The 23,849-nt window shown below is 39.0% G+C and overlaps 1 protein-coding gene and 1 non-coding gene across 2 annotated transcripts in view; one reads left to right on the top strand and one right to left on the bottom strand.

Moving 5' to 3' along the window:
- PFDN1 (prefoldin subunit 1) overlaps positions 1–23,849 on the top strand; it is a 70,555-nt gene that overhangs the window by 8,814 nt on the left and 37,892 nt on the right. The window lies entirely within an intron of this gene.
- Positions 16,498–16,604, bottom strand: LOC144235420 (U6 spliceosomal RNA). The gene has a single exon (XR_013336201.1). It is a non-coding gene; the product is annotated as a U6 spliceosomal RNA (small nuclear RNA).

The following is a 23,849-nucleotide window of genomic DNA, read 5'->3' as shown; positions in this document are numbered from 1 at the left end:
CTGTACTGCTTTGTAGAATGACATCACTGTTTTTATGCCAGGGCAAGTTAACAAACATTTGCGTAGGAATTACATAGCCATGTTTCTTCTTTAGAAGAGTATTTTTAATAATTCTTTCCCTTCTTCCCCTCCCATGTCCTCCAGAATCCACAGTCTCACTGAAATACAGGAAATTAGTTTTGAAAATTGGTGTGTGGATTAGAAGTTTATTGTATAAAAGGGAAGAAGTCTCTTCTACTTGGGATGTACAAATGTGCTAAAATAAAATTTTTATTTAATGTGTCCTTGTAAGGTTACTTATTTTAGGCTTGAACTAGATTAAAAAATGTAAATGGAATTGATTCATTTGGTTACTTGGAGCACTTTGCTTTTGGATTTCCTGACATCAAAAGGTTTCACATTTGTTTTTTAAACTGGCAAAGGATTAAACAGAACCTGCTTTTGTTGCATGAAAGTAGCAATTACTCAACGACCCAAGAGGATACTACAATGTATTCTAATTGGTGATAAGGATTGATTTAGTAAACTGAGGAAAGGGTGAAAAGTACCATACCTTGTTGTTCCCATGTAAATAAAAATAAAGATAGCAGTAACCTTGAACTATGTTATTTTATTATTGGGGAATTGTTTATTGCAACTGACTTTAGCTGAGTTTCTCTGAAATGAAAAACAATCAGTTTTTATTTTTTAAGTTTCTTTCTTTATTTTGAGAGAGAGAGAGGAACAGAAAGAGGGCGAGAGAGAATTCCAAACAGGCTCCACACTGTCAGCATAGAGCCTGACCTGGGACTTGATCTCACCGAGATCATGACCTGAGCCAAAATCAAGAGTCGGATGCCTAACCTACTAAGCCACCCAGGCGCCCTTGAAAAACAATCAGTTTTAAGCTGTACCAAGAATTTTCTGATTTTAGCTGCCACTTATCTCATAGTGGCAAATTTAGGAACAACTTGGTATCTAATCTATCTAATCTGTTTGAGAGAGGACTGAAATGTTCGTGTCAAGGAACATAATCTGCTTAATGAAACATCCAAAAGGAGCTCACAAAAAATACTGACCTATAAGCTGAGAGGCATTCAGTCCATGTATGTGAATACACACTTGGTATAACTTGTTAGTATTCTTTCTTACTCCTTATATCAGGAATTGCTATGGGCTGCAAATATCCTTTGCCCAGAAGAAATAATTCAGATTGCAGTGTGTTGCATGCACCATTAGTGCCTGTGGTTTTGTGAAGAATGTATGCTCAATTTATTTTTAGCATTCAAGTTCAAATGGACATGTCTGACGGAATGTTACCTTATTGTCCTGGCCAGGATTTCTACTTACGGTCTTTTGTTTTGAGGAAGGTCAGTTACCTTGAAATGGACCAGATTACTTGGGAGACACTGTTCCCTTGGCTTTGAAGAGGACTTGAAATATTCTCATAGCAAAATGTGCACTGCAGCAAGAGCCCAGTATTAAAAATGTATCTTTAAATAGATAAAGAGCATGACTCCCCTGAACCAAGCCTTTTACATTGTTTGGCTCAGGGTAAAAAGATTTGGATCATAATATGCATCCTGTATGTGTGTGTTAGACTGAGTCCTTGTATTTATACCAAAATAATTTATATTTCTCTGACTTTCTGCTTTTGTACTAGGAGTCTTCTGTTTGTGTCCTTTAATACTCGCTGGATAATAATTTTTACTATCCAGTGGTTGTATTTCATCCGGTGTTACATTTTAACCTTTTAGTAAAACAAAGATCATATCTTGGAAGAAGTTATAGCAAATCTTGATGATTATATGTGGAAATGTTTGAGGTTTGATGAGGCTAGAGTAAAAGTGGTAAACATCAGAGGTGATTATTTACCAGAATACTTAGAATACCGAATAGTGACAAAAATAAACATCATGTTTAAAATAGACTAACATACTACTGCTTCCATTTTAGGAGTAATAGTTTGGTTTAAAAATACACAGTGATTTCTAATTAGCGCTGATTGAACATAGCAGTGTATGAATTACTCATCTAGAGCAAGGAATGTTTACATGGGGTTGGGTTCCTCAAGGGACCATGGTTGCCTAATAATTCCAGTAAATTCTCAGTTCTCATCTAATTTGACTTATCAGCATTTATTCCAGTTAGTTTTTTTCTGGTTGAAGCAGTTTCTTCCTTTGGCTTCTAGGAGATCACCTCTTGGTTTTCCTTTTATTTCACTGGTCACTCCTTCTCAGTCTCCTTTACTGTTTCTTTTTCTTTCCTGTTTCCAAATATTAGATTGATCTTGGGCTCAGCCTTTGGAATTTTTTTGTTTCCTTTTCTATACTCAGTCTCTTAGTGATCTCATCCAGGCTTATCTCTTTAATGTTTATTTTTGTGGGGGGGGGAGAAGAGAGGGGAGGAGGAGGGGGAGGACCAGAGAAAGAAGGAGACACAGAATCCAAAGCAGGCTTCAGGCTCCAAGCTGTCAGCACAGAGCCTGACGTGGGCCTCGAGCTCACTAACCGTGAGATCATACCCTGAGCCAAAGTTGGATGCTTAACCAACTGAGCCACAGGTGCTCCCAAGGCTTATATTTTTAAAGTGCCTTTTTATATACTGGCAGCTCCCAGGTTTTTATCTTTAGCTTAGACCCCTTCCCTGAACTCCAAATTTGTATATCCACCTGCCTACTTTACATCTCCACTTGATAGGCGTCTCAAGATTAACTTGACCAAAATAAAATTCTCACTGTTCCAGGTAAACCAGTTCTTCCCTACAGTCTTCCTCACTTCAGTGGATGGCTTTTTTGTCCTTCCACTTCCTCTTATTCCATTTTTTTTTACATTTTTAAAATGTTTTATTTCTCAGATAGAGAGAGAGACCACACGAGCAGGGGAGGGTCAGAGAGAGAGGGAGACACAGAAACTGAAACCGGCTCCAGGCTCTGAGCTAGCTGTCAGCACAAGGCCCGATGCGGGGTTCGAACCCATGAACTGTGAGATGACCTGAGCCAAAGTCAGATGCTTAACCAACTGAGCCACCCAGGCACCCCTGTTTTTTTTTTTAAAGAGAGAACGCATGAGTAGGGGAGAGGGACAGGGGTTGGGGAGAGAGAGAATCTCAAGCAGGTTCCACACTCAGCATAGAGCCTGATATGGGGCTAGATCCTACCACCCTGGGATCATGACCTGCCCTGAAATCAAGAGTCAGATGCCCAACTGACTGAGCCACCCAGGTGCCCTAGTCCTTCCATGTCTTCCACATCTTGCAGTTATCCTTGAGTCCTCTTATTCAATCTTACTTTCAGTCTGGATCTTTAAATTTGATCCAGAATCTGAACATTTCTGTTTACTACCTCCTTGACTTCAGCTACCATTCGATTATTGCAGCAGCCTCCTAACTGGGCCCCCTGCCTGCATCCTTACCACTTTATAGTTTTTCCCAATTGAGAGTCCAGAGTGATCCTTTCAGAACATAAGTCAGGAGCACCTGGGTGGCTCAGTCAGTTAAACATCCCCTTAACTGACTCTTGATCTTGGCTCAGGTCATGATCTCATGGTTTGTGAGTTTGAGCCCTACGTTGGGCTTTGCGTTAACAGTGTGGAGCCTGCTTGGGATTCTGTCTCTCCCTAGTTCTGTCCCTCCTCCTCCTCCTCCTCCTCCTCCTCCTTTTTTCTTCTCTCTCTCTCACACTATGTAAATAAATTTAAAATATATAAGTCAGATCACTGTAGTCAAAATCTTCAGATGGCTTTCCATATAATCATTGAAAAAGACAAGGGCTTTTGCAGTTCTGGTCTCTCTGTTTAGACCTGCCTACTTCCAGATGTTTACCATACACCTTTGTCTTCCTTTAGATCTTTATTAAAAAGGCATTGAGGCTTGTCATAACCACTCTGTTTAAAATTATATACATACTTTAACCCTACCTCCTTGCCTCTTGTACTCTCTTTTTTTGACTTTATTTTTCTCCATGGGTATTTATAACTATCTGGCATACTATAGTACTAATTATCAACTTTTTAAAAATTTTATTGAAATATAACATATGTAGTAAAATACATTAATTTTTAAGAATACAGTTGGATGAATTTTATTAAGTCTGTCATGATACAGAACATTTTCATCACCCTAAAAAGTTTCCTCTTCCAAGTCATTTCTTGGAAGTTCTGCTCTAGGCAATCGCTAATCTGACTTGTATCACTGTAAACTAATTTTGCCTATTTTAGAACTTCATATAGATTATATATTTAGAATCATTATAACATGTACTTCTTATTGCAGTTTCTTTCATTAAGCATAATACATCTCAGATTTATAGATGTTGTGTATTTCAGGCCTTCTCAGGGACTATATCCTGGGCTTCAGTTCTACTTCTTTCAGCACTCTTGCCTGAGTGCTTGCCACCCTTTTGTGCTTCCCAGCTTTATGTGCATTGGCTGTTGGGAGTTGCAAGGATTTCATTAAAATGTGACAACATGTAGAGTTAGTACTGTGATTTTTCTTTTTTTTAAGTTTGTTTATTTTTTTTGACAGAGCATGTGAGCAAACAGGGGTGGGTCAGAGAGAGAGGGAGAGAGAATCCCAAGCAGACTCCATACTCTTAGCACAGATCCTCATGTAGGGCTTGAACTCACAAACGGTGAGATCATGATCTGAGCCGAAACCAAGAGTCACATACTTAACCGACTGAGCCATCCAGGCACCCTGAGAAAGTACCATGTGTTTTTTTTTTTTTTTTCCTATGTCGCATTTGTGAGAGCAAAGAAATCTTTCTCAGAAGTCTTCAGAAGGGCCATCTCTCACTCATGACCCAAACTGAACCACATGCTTGGTCTTAAATCTTGGGAGATGGGACTACTATGACTGAGTAAGACCAATCACGATTCATCCCAGGATTCACTTCCCTGAGTCACTTGGGAAAGTGGAGGTCCCCAAACAAAATTGGAGCTCTCTCAACAAAGAAAGAAGAATGGGTATTGGGTAGCCAGTCAGTAGTGTCTACTAAAATCGTCCACAACAGTCTTTACAGTTACCAACAATTGAGGGCTAGCTATATGAAAACTGTTGATAATATATATAGGATAAATTCAGGAGAGTTTAACAGGGAATGCAGAAGAAAGCTATTGAAATAATTTTGGAATGTAATAATAAGGTTATAAGGTGGCAGAGGTGGAATGGAGAGGAAAAGGGTCCGTATGAAAGAAAATGATGAATCTTAGTCATAAATGGGGAAGATATAGAGTACAAGAAGAATACTTGCAAGTTTGGGACTAGGTGAGTGGGCAAGTGGTGATATCATTGATAGCTGAGGTTGAAGTGGGGAAACTACTTATAGGGAATGTTGGTATGGGGAGATAAAAGAGTTTAATTTGGGGGCACCTGGGTGGCTTAGTCGGTTAAGTGTCCGACTTTCACTTAGGTCATGATCTCGCGGTTCGTGGGTTCGAGCCCCTCGTCGGGCTCTGTGCTGACTGCCAGCTCAGAGCCTGGAGCCTATTTCAGAGTCTGTATCTCCCTCTCTCTCTGACCCTCCCCTGCTCATGCTGTCTCTCTCTCTCTCCTAGAAATAAATTTAAAAAAAAAAGTTTAATTTGGGACATGTTGAGTTTGAGATGTGGAACATACAGGTAAAAATGACAGATGATGCAGACATAGTGCAAGCGATAGGAGGTTATATTATTTTGCACGTCATTAGCCAGGTTGAAACCTTGATCATAAAGGAGTTCTTAAAGGAGTTCTTGGAAGGACTTTGGGTAGAGATAGCTTAGTGGAGACCCTTGCATAATGCTTGTAGTATGGAAGAGAAGAGGAGAGATTGGGGTGGTGTTTAGGAATGTAGTAGTTGATGAGGGGAACATGGATAGTATAGTGCTGAGATGTGGCAACAACCCTCACAGTTAGGTTTGAGCATACTGTGTTCTTGCAGGTTTCTTTTGCCTAAGGTATGGCAGGTCTAGGTGCTATATTTCTGGATTATAATCTGAAACTATGTTATTTTGTTGCTCACATAATTCCATTTTGGCCTTTGGCTCGTTCATGTTGTCTCCAACTTGTCCCCATTTTTTCATTTATTTTTTAAATGAATGATTTTTTTTTGAGCAGTTTCAGGTTTACAGAAAGTACAGAGAGCTCTCACATACCCTCTCTCCATTCCCCTCATCCTGTTAATATCTTACATTTGTGTGGTGCATTTGTTATAAATGATGAAGGAATACATTATGACTAACTAAGATCCATAGTTTACATTAGGATTCACTCTATAGAGTTCTGTGGGTTTTGACAAATGTATAATGTCTTGTATTTGTCATTACAGTATCCTACAGAATCATTTCGTAGTCCCCCCAAATTTCCTGTGTTACACCTGTTCATCCTTCTCTTCCTCCCTATACCCTGGTGACCACTGATCTTTTTATTTTCTTTATAGTTCTGCCTTTTCCAGTATTATATAGTTGGAATCATACAGTATGTAGTCTTTTCACACTTTCTTTTTTTCACTTAGCAGTATGCATTTAAGTTTCTTCCACGTGTCTTCATGGCTTGATTGCTCAGTAGCTCAATCCGCCCCCCCGCCCCGCTTTCTTTTAGTAGTTCTAGTGCTTTATCTTTGAGTTTATTGATGTTTTCTTTATCTAATTTACTCTAAAGCCTGACCAGTGATTTTGTTGCTATAGTATGATGATTTTGATTACCAGAAGTAGCACATGCCTCTTTTCTTTTCTTTTCTTTAAATATACTTAACTTTGAGAGAAAGAGAGGGAAAGAGAAACAGTGTGTGTGTGTGTGTGTGTGTGTGTGTGTGTGTGTGTGAATGTGAGTGTGTGAGAGAGATAGAGCAGGGAGAGGCAGAGAGAGAAGGAGAGGTAGAATCCCAAGCAGGTTCTGCACTGTCGGTGTCATTGGCGCTCCAACCCACTATGAGATCAGACCTGAGCTGAAATCCAGTCAGCTGCTTAACTGACTGAGCCACCCAGTCTCACCGTGACTTGCTGAGCACTTGCCTCTTTTTTATATCTTTAATTTCTCTACTTGTTAAGTTGATGTCTTCCATTATTTCTTAATCACATTATAATATTTAAAAATTTTCTTTGTGCAGTTGGTGCCTGGGTGGCTCAGTTGGTTAAGCGTCTGACTTTGGCCCAGGTCATGATCTCATGGTTCATGAGTTTGAGCCCTGCATTGTGCTCTGTGCTGACAGCTGAGAGCCTGGAGGCTGCTTCAGATTCTGTGTCTCCCTCTCTTTCTGCCCCTCCCCACTCACGCTCTGACACTCTCTCTCAAAAATAAATGTTAAAAAAAATAAAACTTTTTTTTCCTATCTGTTAATTGCTTTATTTTTCTCCTTTCTGAGTCTGTTTCTATTAACTGAATTCTCTCCTAACAGTGGGTCATATTTTGCTATTTATGTGTGTGTCTGGTGATATCTGTCTATATAGATACATTTATTTAAATGTAAGTCTACTGTTTATAAATCTACTTCTGTATAAAAAATGTTTTTCTGTAAATGCCCAAATCCATATTTATTTTTTGAGGTATAATTGACAGATCATAAATTTCAGCTCTACAGCATAATGATTCCATATTTTATATATTGTGAAATGATCACAGTACGTCCAGTTAAGATCCATCAGCACATGTGGTAACGCATTTTTTTTTCTTGTGATGAGAACTTTTAAGATGTTCTCTTTTAGCAACTTTCAAATATACAATAGAATGGTATTCACTGTAATCAGCATGCTGTACTTGAGATGTTGACTTACTTATTTTTTAAGCGGGTGTTTATACCTTTTGATCGTCTTCACCCATTTTGCCCAACCCTGGCCATTGGCAATTACCAGTCTGTTTTCTATATCTGTGACTTTGTTTTTTTACATTTCACATATATGTGAGATCACTATTTGTCTTTTTCTAACTTCTTTCACTTAGCATAAAATCTTCAAGGCCTATCCATGTTGTCTCAAGTGGCAAGATTTGCTTCTTTTTTCAGGATAACTAATACTCCATTCTGTATATATACCACATTTTCTTTATCCAGTCATCGATGGACTTTGGTTGCTTCCATGTTTTGGCTATTGTAAATAATGTTACAATGAACAAGGGAGTGCATATATGTTTTCAAATTGGTGTTTTCATTTTCTTTCAACAGATACCCACAAGTGGGATTGCTGGATCATATGGTAGTTCTAGTTTTCTTTTCTTTTCTTTTCTTTTTTTTTTTTTTTTTGAGGAACATACTTTTTTTCATAGTGTTTGCAACAATTTATATTCCCACCTACAGTGCACACGTCTGCTCTGTTCTCCTTGACCTTGCCAACAATTGTTATTTCTCACAGATTTGAGGTGATATTCTCAGTGTGGTTTGATTTGCATTTCCCTCATGATTAGTGNTTGTTTTTTTTGTTTTTTTTTTTTTTTTTTTTTTTTTTTTTTTTTTTTTGAGGAACATACTCTTTTTCATAGTGTTTGCAACAATTTATATTCCCACCTACAGTGCACACGTCTGCTCTGTTCTCCTTGACCTTGCCAACAATTGTTATTTCTCACAGATTTGAGGTGATATTCTCAGTGTGGTTTGATTTGCATTTCCCTCATGATTAATGATGTTGAATACCTTTTAATGTACATGTTGGCCATCTGTCTTCTTTGGAAAAATGTCTATGTAGATCTTATGTCCATTGTTAACTGAGATTTTCTTTGTTACTAAGTTTTGAGAATTCTTTTTTAAATGTATTTTGGATGTTAGTGCCTTGTCATATATATGACTTGCAAATATGTTTTCCCAGCTCACAGGTTGCCTTTCATTTTGTTACCTTTGCTATGTAGAAGGCTTTTAGTTTGATGTAGTACCACTTACTTAATTTTGCTTTTGTTGCCTTTGCCCTTTGCTGTCAAATCCAAGAAATCACCAAAACCTAAATAAAGGGGAAGTTTTTCTAAGTTTTCTTCTGGATGTTTTATGGTTCAGGTCTTAATATCAAGTCTTTAGTTCATTTTTAATTGATTTTTGTGTATACTGTAAGATAGTGTTCTAATTTCATTCTTTTGCATGTGACTATCCAGTTTTACCAACACCATTTATGGAAGAGACTGTCATTTCTTCATTGTATATTCTTTTAAAATGTTATTTATTTTTATTTTATTTTTTATTTTGAGAGAGAGAGAGAGAGCGAGCACAAGTGGGGGAGGAACAGAGAGGTGGAGAGAAAGAATCCCAAGCAGGCTCCACACACAGCACAGAGCCTGATGTGGGGCTTGAACTCATGAACTGCGAGATCATGAGCTGAGCCAAAATCAAGAGTCAGATGCTTAACAGACTGAGCAACCCAGGCACTCCTCCTCATTGTATATTTTTGATTTCCTTGTTATAAATTAATTGATCATCTATGGGTGGGTCTATTTCTTTTTCTTTCTTTCTTTTTTTTTTAGGGTCATGCCCCCAGTACATCAGCTGGTTGTGTATTTATTTATTTATTTACTTACATATATCCTTTGAGAAAGAGAGTGTGCACAAGCCTGTGATTGGAGGATCCGGCAGAGAGAGAGAGAGGGAGAATCCAGGCAGGCTCCATTCTCAGCCTGGAGCCCAATGCTGGATTTGATCCCACAGCCCTAGGATCATGACATGAGGCAAAAATCAAGAATTGGATCCCCAACTGACTGAACCATCATCTAGGCATCCCTGTGTGGGTTTATTTCTCAGCTCTCTAGTTTGTTTCATTCATGTATGTCTGCTTTTAGACTAGTCCTATTTTGTTTGATTACTGTAGCTTTATAATAAGTAACTTGAAATCAGGAAGCATGATGCCTCCATCTTTGTTCTACACAAAGAATGCTTTGGCTGTTTGGCATCTTTTATAGTTCCATGCAACTTTTAGGATTGTTTGTTCTACTTCTTTGAAAAATGTCATTAGAATTTTGGCAGGAATTACATTAATTCCATAGATTACTTTGGGTAATATGGACATTTTTTTAACTTTTTTTTTTTTAAGGTTTATCTGTTTCTCAGAGAGAGAGAGAGAGACAGACAGACAGACAGACAGACAGCATGAGCAGGGGAGGGTCAGAGAGAGAGGGAGACACAGAATCTGAAACAGGCTCCAGGCTCCGAGTTAGCTGTCAGCACAGAGCCCGATGTGGGGCAAGAACCCACAAACCATGAGATTATGACATGAGCTGAAGTTGGACGCTTAACTGACTGAGCCACCCAGGCACCCCTAACAATATTTGTTTTACCAGTGCATGAGCATGGGATATCTTTCAGTTTGTTTGTGTTGTCTTTATTTTCTTTCATCAGTATTTTTGGTCTTTCATTTCCTTGGTTAAGGTTATTCTTAGGTATTATTTTTGGTGCAGTTATAAATGAGATTGTTTTCATAATGTCTCTTTATACTTCTTTATTATTAGTGTATAGGAATGCAGCAGATTTCTGTACATTGATTAAAAAAATTTTTTTTAATGTTTTATTTATTTCTGAGAGAAGGAGAGACAGCGTACGCAGGAGAGGGTCAGAGAGCGGGGGAGACACAGAATCTGAAGCAGGCTCCAGGCTCTGAGCTAGTTGTCAGAACCGTGAGATCATGACCTGAGCCAAAGTCAGACGCTTAACTGACTGAGCCACCCAGGCGCCCTTGTATATTGATTTTGTGTCCTGCGACCTTACTGAAGCCATTTATCAGTGATAGTAGTTTTTTGGTGGAGTCTTTCAGTATATAGTATCATATCATCTGCAAATGGTGAAAATTTTGCTTCTTCCTTACCAGTTTGGATGCCTATTAATCATTTTTCTAGTCTGATTCCTATGACTAGAACTTCTAATATTGTGTTAAATAAAAATCATGAGAGTGGACATCTTGTCTTATTCTTGATCTTAGGGGAAATCTCTCCCATTTTTCACCATTGAGTTTGATGTTGGCTATGGGTTTTTCATATATGGCCTTTGTTATGTTGAGGTATGTTCCCTCCAAACCTGCTTATTTTGAGAGTTTGTATTGTGAGTGGATGTTATGCTTTGTCAAATGCTTTTTCTGCATCTGTTGAAATGACATGATGGTTCTTATCCTTTTCTTTATTGTTGATGTTCTGTTCAAATTTTCTGTTTCTTCCTGATTCTGTTTTGGGAGGTTATATGTTTCTTGGAATTTATCCTTTTCTTCTAGGTTGTCCAGTTTGTTGGCATGTAATTTTTTGTAATATTATCTTATAATCCTTTGTATTAATGTAGAGTCGGTTATGTCCCCTCTTTGGTTTCTGATTTTAAGTCGTCTTTCTTGCTATCATTTTTTTTTTGAGTCTGCCCAAAGGTTTATGAAAGAACCAGCTCCTGAGGTGCCTGGCTGCTTATTTGGTGGAGCTTGGGACTCTTGATTCCATGGTTGTGAGTTTGAGCCCCATGTTGGGTGTAGCGATTACTTAAAAATAACAACAACAAAAAAATCTTTAAAACAAACAAGAACAACAACAAAAACAACCAGCTCCTGCTTTCATTGATCTGTTGTATTGTTTTTTAGTTTCTATTTTGTTTATTTCTACTGTTAATCTTTATTATTTTCTTCTTTCTACTGGTCTTGGGTTTTGTTTGTTCTTTTCTAGCTCCTTTAGCTGTAAGGTTGGGTTGTTTATTTGAAATCTTTTTTTGCTTCTTGAAGTAGGCCTGTATTGCCATAAACTTTCTTAGAATAGCTTATCTTGCATCAAGGATTTTGGACCCTTGTGTTTTCATTTTTGTTTGTCTCCATGTAATTTATTATGATTTATTATTGTTATTTTTTAAAGTTTATTTATTTATTTTGAAGGTGGGGAGGGGCAGAGAGAGAGAGAGATGGAGAGAATCTGGAGCAGGCACCACCCTGTCAGCGAGGAGCCTGATGTAGGGCTTAAACTCAGGAATTGTGAGATCATGAACTGAACTGACTGACTCCCAGTCAGCTGAGTCACCCAGGTGCCCTGCCATGTATTATTAATTTTTTTAATAATTAAAAAAAATTTTTTTAATGTATTCTTATTTCTGAGAGACAGAGAATGATTGGGGAGAGGCAGAGAGAGAGGGAGACAAAGAATCTGAAGCAGGCTTCTGGCTCTGAGCTGTCGCCACAGAGCCCGATGCAATGCTTGAACCCACGGACTGTGAGATCATGACCTGAGCCGAAGTCAGACACTTAGCCGCTTGAGCCACCCTGGTGGCCCCCCCCACCTTTTTTTAATGTTATGTTTATTTTGAGAGAGAAGAGAGCATGTAAGTGGGAAAGGGGATTATGACCTGAGCTGAAATCGAGTCAGATACTTAACTGAGCCACCTAGGCACCCGTCTCCATGTAATGTTTCTTTATTTTATTATATTACTTTCATAATAAAGTTTGTTTCCAAGAGAGACAGAGACAGAATGCAAGTAGGGGAGGGGCAGAGAGAGAGGGAGACACAGAATCCGAAGCAGGTACTAGGCTCTAAGCTGTCAGCACAGGGCCCCACATGGGGCTCAAACTTTCAAACTGTGAGATATGACCTGCGCTGAAGTCAGATGCTTAACCAACTGAGCCACTCAGGCTCCCCTGAGTGGGAGAGGGGCAGAGGGAGAGACAGAGAGAATCTTTTAAGCAGGCTCCACTCTGAGCATGTATCCCGATGCAGGGTTCAATCCCATGACCTGAGGGATCATGGAATCATGATCTGAGTTGAGATCAAGAGTCAGATGCTTAGTCGACTGAGCCACCCACATGCCCCTAACTTGAATTTAAATAAATAAATTAAAATATAGCACAAGGCACCTTGGTGGCTCAGTCGGTTGAGCATCCACTTCTTAATTTCGGCTCATATCATGATCTCACAGTTTGTGAGATTGAGCCCTGTGTCAGATTCTGTGCTGACAGTGTGGAGCCTGTTTGGGATTCTTTCTCTCTGCCCCTACCCCCTCCAATAAATAAATTTAAAAAGTTAAAAATAAACAAATTCAAGTTAACATACAGTGTGTGCAGTATTTGTTTTAGGAGTAGAAGCCAGTGATTCAGCACTTCTTTTTTTTTTCTTTTCATTTTTTTAAAAAATGTTTTACTTATTCCTGAGAGAGAGAGAGAGACAGCGTGAGCAGGGGAGGGTCAGAGAGGGAGGTATAGAATCCGAAGCAGGCTCCAGGCTCTGAGCTGGCTGTCAGCACAGAGCCTGACACGGGGCTTGAACCCGTGAAGCATGAGATCATGAGCTGAGCTGAAGTCGGATGCTTAACTGACTGAGCCACCCAGGCGCCCCTCAGCCCTTCTGTTTAACACCCAGTGTTCATCCCAGTAAGTGCCTTTCTTAATGCCCAACACCCATTTACCCATCCCCCTACCTACCTCCTCTCCAGCAACCCTCAGTATGTTCTCTTTATTTGAGTCTCTTATGGTTTGCCTCCCTATCTTATTTTTCCTTCCCTTCTATGTTCATCTATTTCTTAAATGCCACATATGAGTGAAATCATACATAGTTGTCTTTCCCTGACTTATTTTGCTTAGCATAACACACTCGAGTTTCATCCATGTTGTTGTAGATGGCAAGATCTCATTCTTTTTGATTGCCTTGTAATAGTCTATTGTATGTATATACCACATCTTTTTTTTTTAATTTTTTTAATTTTTTTTTATTTTTTTTATTTACTTCTAGGAGAGAGAGAGAGAGAGAGAGAGACAGCGTGAGCAGGGGAGGGTCAGAGAGAGAGGGAGTCACAGACTGAAACAGGCTCCAGGCTCCGAGCTGGCAGTCAGCACAGAGCCCGACGCGGGGCTCGAACCCACGAACCGCGAGATCATGACCTAAGCGAAAGTCGGACGCTCAACCGACTAAGCCACCCAGGCGCCCCATACCACATCTTCTTTATACATTCGTCAGTTGAAGGACATTTGGACTCTTTCCGTAATTTGGCTATTGTTGATAGCACTGCTATAAACATTGGGGTGCATGTGCTCCTTTGAATCAGCATTTCTGTATCCTTTGGATAAATAGTAGTGCCATTGCTGGCTTGTAGTGTAGTTCTATTTTTAATTTTTTCAGGAACCTCCATACTGTTTTCCAGAGTGGTTGCACCACTTTGCACTTCCACCAGTAATGTCAAGTGTTTCCCTTTCTCCACATCCTTGCCAACATCTGTTTTCTTGGGTTGTTACTTTTAGCCATTCTGACATGTGTGAGGTGGTACCTCATTTTGAAGTTTTGATTTATATATATATCTCTGATGATGAGTTTTTGGTTTCCTCTTTGAATTTTTGGTTGACCCATTTATTGTTTAGTAGCATATTGTTTAACCTCCATGTATTTGTTTTGTTTCCAGATCTTTTCTTGTGGTTGATTTCTGATCTCATAGTGTTGTAATCAGAAAGGTTCCATGGTATGACTTCAGTGTTGTTGAATTTGTTAAAACTTGTTTGGCAACCTAGTTGATCTTTGCCTGAGACTGTTCCTCGTGCACTTGAAAAGAATGTGTTAAAGTCCCCTAGTTTTATTGTTTAGTACTTCCTTTATGTTTGTTATTAGCTATTTTATGTATTTGGGTGCTCCTGTGTAGGGTACATAAATATCTACAATTGTTACATCTTGTTGGATTGTTCCCTTTATGATTATATACTGTCCTTGGTCTCTTGTTATGGTCTTTTAAAGTCTATTTTATCTAATATAAATATTGTTACCCTGGCTTTCTTTTCACTTGAATCTGCATGTGTCTTTAGGTCTGAAATGAGTCTGTTGTAGGCAGCATATAGATGGGACTTGACTTTTTATCCATTCCCTTTATCCACTTCTTTTGATTGAAGTGTTTTTGTCCATATAAATTCAAAGTAATTATTGACAAATATGTACTTATTGCTCTTTTGTTACTTATTTAATGGTTGTTTTTGTATTTCTTCTCTGTGCCTTTCTTTCTTTGGTCTCTTCTCTCATTGTTTGCTGGCTTTCTTTAACGATATACATGGATTCCTTCTTTATTTTTGCTTATCTTTTACCAATTTTTGATTTTGCGGTTACCATTACATTTCTATATAATATCATGCATGTAACAGCTTATATTGTTGACAGTTGCTTAAGTTTGAACTCATTCTTTACTCTCTTCTCCATTTTTTAGGAAAATGTGTCATACTTTACATCCTTTTATTTTGTGAATCACATGACTGATTTTTTTTTTTTAATGTTTATTTTTGAGAGAAAGAGAGAGTGATCAGGGGAGGTGCAGAGAGAGAGGGGGACAGAGTATCCAAAGTGGGCTTCACGCCGACGGCAGAGAGCCTGAGGAGGGTCTGGAATTCATGAACTGTGAGATCATGACCTGAGCCAAAGTCAGACACTCAATCAACTGAGCCACCCAGGCACCCCCACTTGACTGATTTTTATAGATAAGTCCGATTTTGCTGCTTTTGTGCTTCCTGTTTTTCTTCTACTTAAGTCTCTCCTTTCCACTGAAACTTCTTTTTAACACTTCTTGTAAGGCTTGTCTAGTGGTGATTAATTCCTTTAGCTTTTGTTTGTCTGGGAAGCTCTTTATTTCCTATTCTGGGAAATCTTCTTCCTTCCTTCCTTCCTTCCTTCCTTCCTTCCTTCCTTCCTTCCTTCCTCCCTTCCTCCCCTCCCCTCCCCCCTCCCCTCCCCCTTCCTCTCTCTCTCTCTCTCTCTCTTTCTGTCTTGTTTATTTTGAGACAGAATATGAGCAGGAGAGAGGCAGAGGAAGAGAGAGAATCCCAAGCAGGCTCTGCAGCATCGTGGAGTCTAATGCGGGGCTTAAACTCACAAATCTCGAGATCATGACCTGAGCCGAAATCAGGAATCAGATGCTTAACCGACTGAGCCACCCTGGTGCCTCTTTAATTTTTTTTAAATGTTTGTTTATTTATGTTTGTTTATTTTTGAGAGGGAAGCAGAGTGTGAGTGGGGGAGGGTCAGAGAGAGCGAGACACAGAATTCGAAGCAAGCTCCAGTCTCTGAGCTGTCAGCACAGAGCCCGATGTAGAGTTCAAACTCATACTCTGTGAGATCATGACTTCAGGCTGGGTGGCTCAGGTGCCCCAATGTTTATTAGAGAGAGAGGGAGAAAGGGAGACAGAAAATCTGAAGTGGGCTCCGCACTGAACCCTACGTGGGGCTCAAACTCCAGAACGGCGAGATTATGACCTGAGCCAGAGTCAGATGCTCAATGCACTGAGCCCTCCAGGCACCCGTCTTAATGCCTTTAAAATTTTGTCTTTATCACTACATTTTGCTGTTTTAATTATTCTGTGTCTTGGTATGGACCTTCTTCTGGATCTGGATTTCTGTTTCCTTCCCCAGATTTGGGAAGTTTTCAAGTATTATTTCTTTAAGTACGTTTTCTGCCCCCTTTTTCTCTCTCTCCTCCTGAGATTCCTAAAATGTGAATGTTACTATACTTGATGGTGTCAATGAGTTCCCTAAGTCTGTTGCATTTTTAATTATTTGTCCTCTATCCTGTTCAACTTGATTGCTTTCCATTGGTCTGTCCTCCAGGTTGCTCACTCCTTCTGCTTCCTATGGTCAGTGTATTCCACCTGGTTGTGTGTGTGTTTAAATATGAAACACTTCACAGATTTGCATGTCATCCTTGTGTAGGGGCCATGCTAATCTTTTTTGTATTGTTTGAATTTTAGTATATGTCCTGCCCAAGTAAGCACTGGTCTGTTTTTAATTTCAGTTATTGAGTTCTTCATTTATGATTGGTTCATTTTTGTTTTCTTTCTCTTTGTTGGTGGTCTCACTGAGGTCCTCCATTCTTTTCTAAAGTCCAGTGAGTATCTTTGTGACCGTTATTTAAATTCTCTATCAGGCATATTACTCATGTCCGTTTCACTTAGCTCTCTTGCTGTGATTTTGTCCTGTTTCATGTGGGACCTACTCTATCTCCTCTGCAAAGGTCCAGTGCAGGAGGGGACTCGTAGTCACGTGGGAAAACTGTTGGTGCAGCCTGCCAGGTTGGAGGGGGCAGAAACTGCAGAAGTGCTTGTGGCAGGGGTTGCTGTTAGCAAGCAAGATGGAGAGTGTAGGTGCTGTGCTGTTTTCCGCAGGTGTTTCTAGGCTGGCTGACAAGGGAGAGAAATGGCACCTGCCAGCTCTTTTGTTCTTGGAGAAGTCTGCCAAAGATCCCTACCTCTCCAATATGGACTCTGACATCAACCAGTAAATCTTCCCATTATACTCCAGGTGTTTTCTAATTTCTGCTTTTGTGCTGTATATCAGTGGGGCTGTTTGTTGTGCTGTCTCTTTAAGGGAGGGGACTCTACCCTCCCCGCTCTCCTAGAGCAGTCTTCTAATTTTTAAAATTCCAGGTGTTAAGCTCTATTCGTTGTTAGGCCCCTCTGGTTTCCAAAGGCATATGTTATAGGGGATTTGTTTTTTTCCCCATGTGGGTTCCTGGGTTGGGGATCTGATCGTCTCCCCTCTCTGCACCTGCTGGTCCCTCCCTTCTGCAGACAGTCCTATGGGGTCTATTTAGCTCTCAGTTGCATTTCTACCCTTCTTATCCTCTTCACTATGGCCCCTTCTCTACATTGAGCTGTGGAGGGTCTGTTCTGCCAGTCTTCAGGTTGTTTTCTGGGTTATTTACACTGATGTTGGTGTTATCTAGGTGTATGTGTGGGATGAGGTAAGTTTAGGATTCTTCTACTCTGCCATCTTCTCTGGAAGTCCCCCCAGTGTATGATTCTTTTAATTTATCATTTTGTTGAAGATTTTTGTATCTATATTCATTAGGAATATGGCCAATAATTTTGTTGCTCATGGTATCCTTATCTGTTTGTGGTATCAGATAACATGAATTTGAGAGTGTTCCCTCCTCTTTGTTTTTTGAGAAGAGTTGGGTTGAAAAGGACTGATACTAATTCTTCCTTGAATTTTTGGTAGAATTCATTATTGAAGCCATCTGATTACTAGTAATTAGTCCTTTCAGATTTATAAACAATCGTGTTTGTGTGTTTCTAGGGATTTATCCATTTCCTCTAGGATGTCCAATTTGTTGCTATACAATTATTCAGTCTTTTATGATCTTCTGTATTTCTGTGGTATCAGTCATAATATCTCGTTTCTGATGCTGAGTCATCTCTTTTTTGTCTTGGTGAGGCTAGCTATAGGATTATCTATTTTCTTTATCTTTTCAAAGAACTAGCTTTTAATTTCATTAATCTTTTTTGTTGTCTTTTTACTCTCATTTGTTTCTGCTCTAATCTTTGTTATTGCCTCCCTTCTACTAACTTTGAGTCTTATTTTGTCTTTTCTTTCCCTCCTAGTTCCTTGAGGTATAAAGTTAAGTTGTTTATTTGAGATTTTTCTTGTTTATTACGATAGACATTTATTGTTGTGAACTTCTGCCCTTTTGCTGCATCCTGTAAATTTTGTTACATTGCTTTTCCAATTTCATTTATCCCAAGGTATGTTTTGATTTCTCTTTTGATTTCTTTGGTGCGTTGGTGGTTTAGTGGCATGTTTAGTCTCCACGTATTTGTGAGTTTTCCAGTTTTTTCATGTAATTAATTTCTAGTTTCATGAAAAGATGCTTATATGATTTCAGTCCTCAAATTTATTAAAACTTGTTTGTAGCCCAACATATGATCTGACTTGGAAAATGTTCCATATACAGTTGAGAAGAATGTATTCTGTTGGTTTTGGAATGGAATGGTCTGTAAATATGTGGTAAGTCTATTTGGTGTTATGTGTCGTTAAGGCCGATGTTTCCTTCATGATTTTCTTTCTGAATGATCTATCCATTGATGTGTGGGGGCATTAAAGTGCCCTGCCATTATTGTATTGCTATTTCTCTCTTTAGATTTGATAATATTTGCTTTATATTTAGGTGCTATTATTATTGGTGCAAAAGATGTTTGCAAATGTTATATTGTCTTATTGGATTGATCCCTTTATCAATGTGTAGTGCCGTCTTTGGTCTTTTATTACAGTCTTTGTTTTAAAGTCTATTTTGTTTTATTAAGTATAACTGCTCCAGCTTTCTTGTGGTTTCCGTTTACTTGGAATATCTTTTCTCTATCCTTTCACTTTAAGTTTGCATATGTCTTTATATTTAAAGGGAGTATCTTGTTTTTTTTAATTGTTTTATTTTATTATTTTATTTTACTTTATTTTAGAGAGTGTGCATACGTGAACAGGGGAGAAGGGCACAGGGAGAGACAGTCTTGAGCAGACTCCACGTTCAGTGCAGAGCCTTGATGCAGGACTTGATCTCATGACCCTGGGATCATGACCTGAGTCAAAATCAAGAGTCGGGTGCTCAACCAGCTGTGAGCCACCTAGATGCCTGTAAAGGGAGTATCTTGTAGGCAGCACAGAGCTGGGTCATATGTGTTGTTTACTCTATGTCTTCTGACTTGAGAATTTAGTCTATTTTCATTTAAAGTAATTATTGATACAAGCTGATGGCTGTTTTTGTTGTTTTCTGGATGTTTTTATGGTTCTTTTTTTCTTTCTTTTTTTTTTTTTTTAATAGTTTATTGTCAAATTAGTTTCCACATAACACTCAGTGCTCATCCCCACAAGTGTCCTCCTCCTTTTTAATGTTTGTTTATTTTGGGGGGGGTGGAGGGATGGAGAGAGAGGGGGACATAGAATCCGAGTGAGCTCCACGTTGACTGCAGAGAGCCCAGTGCGCGGCTCTAATTCACAAACCATGAGATCGTGACCTCACCCAAAGTCGGATGCTTAACCCAATGAGCCACCAAGGTGCCCCTGTGGTTTTCTGTTCCTTGCTGCTTCTTTTGATTTTTTCCTTTGTGGTCTGGTATTTTTAGTGGTATGCTTATATTCCTTTATCTTTGTTTTTTGTATATTTACTATAGATTTTTGCTTTGTGGTTACTATGAAGCTTACATACAATGACATACCTGAAACAATCTATTTTAAGTTGATAATAACCTAAGTTTGACTCCATTGTAGAACTCAACGTTATTATTCCTCCCCTGCCATGTTTTGTTTTTGACTTCACATTTTACATCTTTTTTTTTTTTACTGTTATGATTTTTATTTATTTATTTATTTTTTTAACATATCACCTCTTTATTTTATTTTATTTTTTTTATTAGTTTATTGTTAAATTAGTTTCCACATAACACTCAGTGCTCATCCCCACAAGTGTCCTCCTCCATGCCCATCCCCCCCTCCCCCCACATCCATCAGTCCTCAGTTTTTGTCAGCATTCAAGAGTCTCTCATGGTTTGCTTCTCTCCCTTTCCCCCACCATTTCTGCCCTTCTTCTCCCCCTTGTTCCTCCGTCAAGTTCCTCCTAATCCTCCTATACGTGCAAACATATGATATTTGTCCTTCTCTGCCTGACTTATTTCGCTCAGCATAACACCCTCAAGGTCCATCCATGTTGCTACACATGGCCAGATTTCATTGTTTCTCATTGCCATGTAGTATTCCATGGTATAGATAAACCACATCTTCTTGATCCATTCATCTGTTGATGGACACTTAGGCTCTTTCCATGTTTTAGCTATTGTGGAGAGTGCTGCTATGAACATTGGGGTACATGTGCTCCTATGCATCAGCATTTCTGTATCCCTTGGGTAAATTCCTAGCAGTGCTATTGCTGGGTCATAGGGGAGTTCTATTGTTAGTTTCCTGAGGAACCTCCACACTGTTTTCCAGAGGGGCTGTACAAGTTTACATTCCCACCAACAGTACATTTTACATCTTTTTAAAAACACTTTTTAGTAATGTTTTAATTTTTGTTTATTTTAAAATTATAATTCCAGTGTAGTTAACATACACTGTTATCTCAACCTGGACCTTGCTTCATATTCTGTGTCTCCCTCTCTCTCTGTCACGCTTGTATTCTCTCTCTCTCTCTCTCTCAAAAATAAATAAATGTTTGGAGCACCTGAGTTGGCTCAGTTGGTTAAGCGTCCGACTTCAGTTCAGGTCATGATCTCATGGTTTGTTGGTTTGAGCCCCGCGTCGGGCTCTGTGCTGACAGCTAGCTCAGAGCCTGGAGCCTGCTTTGGATTCTGTATCTCCCTCTCTCTCTGACCCTCACCTGCTCACACTGCCCACCCCCCCATCTCTGTGTCTCAGAAATAAATTTAAAAAAATTAAAAAAACATAAATGTTTAAAAAAAATCAGTCAACCGAATGAGCCTCCCAGGCTCATTTACCCTTTTTTAAAAAAGAATTTTTTTTAATGTTAATTTTTGAGAGAGATACAGTGTGAGTGGGGGAGGGACAGAGAGAGAGAGACAGAGACCCACAATCTGGCTCCAGGCTCCGGGTCCTGAGCTGTCAGCACATATCCTGACATGGGGCTTGAACTCACAAGCTGAATCTCATGAACCATGAGATCATGACTTGAGCTGAAGTTGGACACTTAACTGACTGAGCCACCCAGGCACCCCTAAAATTTACCTTTTTAGTCATATAGTTGTATATCTTTTGACAAACATANAAAACATTAAAAAAAAAGAAAAGCCGAAGAATCCCCATATGTGATTGTGTCATTAATATCACAGTCTAGTGATGCAGTATTTACATCTTTAAAACATTCCTTATTCATTCTTCTCTCTTCATCCTTCCTACCTGGTAACTATTGATATATTTTTCCCTCTTATTTTCCCTTTATTTTTTTAAATATTTATTTGTTAAAATTTTTAAAAATAATTTATTTATTTTTGAGACAGAGAGACACAGAGCAGGCTCTGAGCTGCCAGAACAGAACCCGATGTGGGGCTCGAACCCACGAACCGTGAGATCATGACCTGAGCGAAAGTCAGATGCTTAACCAACTGAGCCACCCAGGTGTCCCTTATTTTCCCTTTTTTAGAATGGTACCTAGATGGAAGCATACTGTGTATAACCATTTGTGTCTTTGGTCTTTGACTTGGTATAACTTTTGAGATTTCTTGATATTGTTAGGTTTATCAGTAGTTGTTCCTTTCTATTGCTGAATAGCATTTCCTTGTATGGCTGCACCACATTTTGTCCATTCACTGGTTGATGGACATGGAGTTGTTTCTAGTCTCTGGCAACCATGAATATAATAGTCATGAATATTTGTGTATGTATTTTGCATAGATATATATGTTTATTTCTCTTGGTTATAAACTTAGGAATGGGATTGCTGGGTTGAATAGTGAGCGATTGCTTAAGTTTATTAAGAAATTACACAACCCTTTTCCAAAGCAGCTGTACAATTTTCCCAACCATCTATATGTGAGAGTTCCAGTTGCTTTGCATCTTCATTAATGCTTAGTATTGCCTTTTTTGTTGTTAATCCTAAGCATTTCAGTGGTATCTCTTTGTGGGTTTAATTTCCATTTCTTTACTAACTCCTGGTATTGAATATTAGGTGTCATTTTTACCTCTTCTTTATGAAGCGTCTCTTTAAGTCTTTTTGCTATTGTGTTAAAGATAAAATTCACTTTTTAAAACATTTTAAAGTGCACAAATCAGTGATTTTTAGAAGATGCATGAAATTGTGCAGTCACTTCCACTAATTCCAGAACATACATATCTCTCACTGTGAAGAGAATCCCTAACTCCATTAGCAGTTATCCCATATTCCTCTCTTCCTGCAGTTGTAAGTAGTCACTAATCATTGTGTCTGTATGAATCTACCTGTTCTGCACATTTCATGTAAATGGAATCATACAGTAATAGAGATGTTTGCCTTCTCAGCATTATATTTTAAAGGTTAATCCAAGTTGTAACCATGTATAAGTACGATATTCCTTTTTGTTGCTGAATAATATTCTGTTGTATGAATATACCACATTGTATTTATCCATTCATTATTTGATGGATATTTGAATTGTTTCCAGTTTTGACTATCATGAATAATCTGCTTTGAATATGTATGTGTGTGTTCATTTCTCTTGGCTATATTCCTAGGAGTAGAATTCCTGGGTCACAAGTAACTCTATGTTTAATCTTTCAGAGAATAGTAGGAATGTTTTCCACAGCAGTTACACCATTGTACTTAACCACTGTCAATGTATGAGAGTTCCAGTTTCTCCATATCCTCTCCAACATTTGCTGTTATCTGTCTTTTTCATTATTTTCATCCGAGGGGTATGATCATACTTTCTGTTTTAACCTTTATATGTCTTTTTATTTAAGGTAGAATTTTTGGTGATTGCACAGTTGGGTCATGGTATTTAATCCAGTCTGACAGGGGCGCCTGGGTGGCTCATTCGGTTGACTGTCTGATTTTTTTTTTAAACATTTATTTATTTTTGAGAGAGAGAGAGAACACAAGCAGAGCAGGGGCAGGGATAGAGGGAGACACAGAATATGAAGCAAGCTCCAGGCTCTGAGCTGTCAGCACAGAGCCCGACACAGGGCTTGAACCTATGAAACCTGAGGTGAGCTGAATTGAAGTCGGACTCACTGAGCCACCCAGGTGCCCATATTTTTTTAAATGTTTATTTGTTTTTGAGAGAAAGAGAAAGAGAAAGAGTGAGAGCAAGGGAGGGAGAGAGAGAGAGAGGGAGACACAGAATCTAAAGCAGGCTCCAGGCTCTGAGCTGTCAGCATAGGGGCCCAATGTGGTGCTTGAACACATGAACTGTGAGATCATGACCTGAACCTAAGTTGGACACTTAATCAACTGAGCCACCCAGGTGCGAGTATCTGACTTCTGATTTCAGCTCGAGTCATGATCTTAGGGTAGTGGGATCGAGCTGCATGGTAGGCTCTGTGCAGAGCCTGGAGCCTGCTCCTGGAGCTCTCTCGGTCTCTGTCTCTCTTATCTCCTTATCTCCCTATCTCCCTCCCCCCCCTTCTCTCTTGCTTTCCCTCTCCCTCTGTCCCTTTCCCCAGCTTGTGTGTGCTCTCTCTCTCTCTCTCAAATTGAAAAACCAAAAACAAAAGGAAAAAATTTAGTTTCAGATATACAACAAAGTGATTTGGCAACTCTGTGT

This window comes from Crocuta crocuta, unplaced genomic scaffold, assembly GCF_008692635.1.
Source record: "Crocuta crocuta isolate KB4526 unplaced genomic scaffold, BGI_CrCroc_1.0 scaffold64, whole genome shotgun sequence".
Lineage (NCBI taxonomy): Eukaryota > Metazoa > Chordata > Mammalia > Carnivora > Hyaenidae > Crocuta > Crocuta crocuta.
This window is presented reverse-complemented; position numbering and strand designations above follow the sequence as displayed.